Raw genomic sequence first — 820 nt, 5'->3', positions numbered from 1 at the left:
GACGCTCTTTGTTGGTGCTTTATTTAAGATATATACAGCAGTTGATACCGCTTCTCCCCAAAATTCGCCCGGGACTTTCATACTTTTCAACAAGCTCCTTGCCATGCCGACCACCGTCTGATTTCGTCGTTTAACAACTCCATTCTGCTGAGGAGAATAAGACGCCGTGTGATAACGCTTAATTCCCAACAGCTCACAGTAAGTCTTGAACTCATTTGAGATGAATTCACCGCCACGATCCGTGCGCAAAGCTTTCAACTTACTATTTTTCTCTATTTTGGGTGCAGCTTTGACCTTCTCAAATGCCTCAAATGCTTCATCTTTGTCTCGGATCGACACTGCCACATAAATCTGGTACAATCGTCAACCAACAACAAGAAATAGCGCTTCCCTCCGCAGGGGTAATTGGTAATTGGGCAGCACAAATCTCTATGCTACAGTTCAAGAGGTGATTCTGCTCGGAATTTTGTCACTGCTGGAAAAGGATTTCGGTGTTGGTTTCCAATCAAACAACCATCACAAATGCGGTCCTCATGCTCGATTTTGGGCAAGTCGTGCACCATCTTTTTCTGACTTAGAAACTTCAAAGCATGAAAATTAACATGCCCATATCTTGCATGCCATCGCCATGCTTCTTCTTTGCTCCTAGCCAGAAGGCATTCGGGGAGAGCTGGTGCTATGTTAAACATATATAATCGGTCGCTTGACCTGTTCACTTTTGCTAGTAGCCTTTGTGATCTGTCTAAAATAGTCATAACACCTCCTTCAACCTCGACTTTGCATCTGTTCTCATCTAACTGGTCAAGACTTATTATGTTGC

This window comes from Phalaenopsis equestris, unplaced genomic scaffold (genome assembly GCF_001263595.1).
Source record: "Phalaenopsis equestris unplaced genomic scaffold, ASM126359v1 Scaffold000002, whole genome shotgun sequence".
NCBI classification, from domain to species: Eukaryota; Viridiplantae; Streptophyta; class Magnoliopsida; order Asparagales; family Orchidaceae; genus Phalaenopsis; species Phalaenopsis equestris.
The sequence above is the reverse complement of the archived record's forward strand: the minus strand, read 5'-3'. Positions refer to the sequence as shown.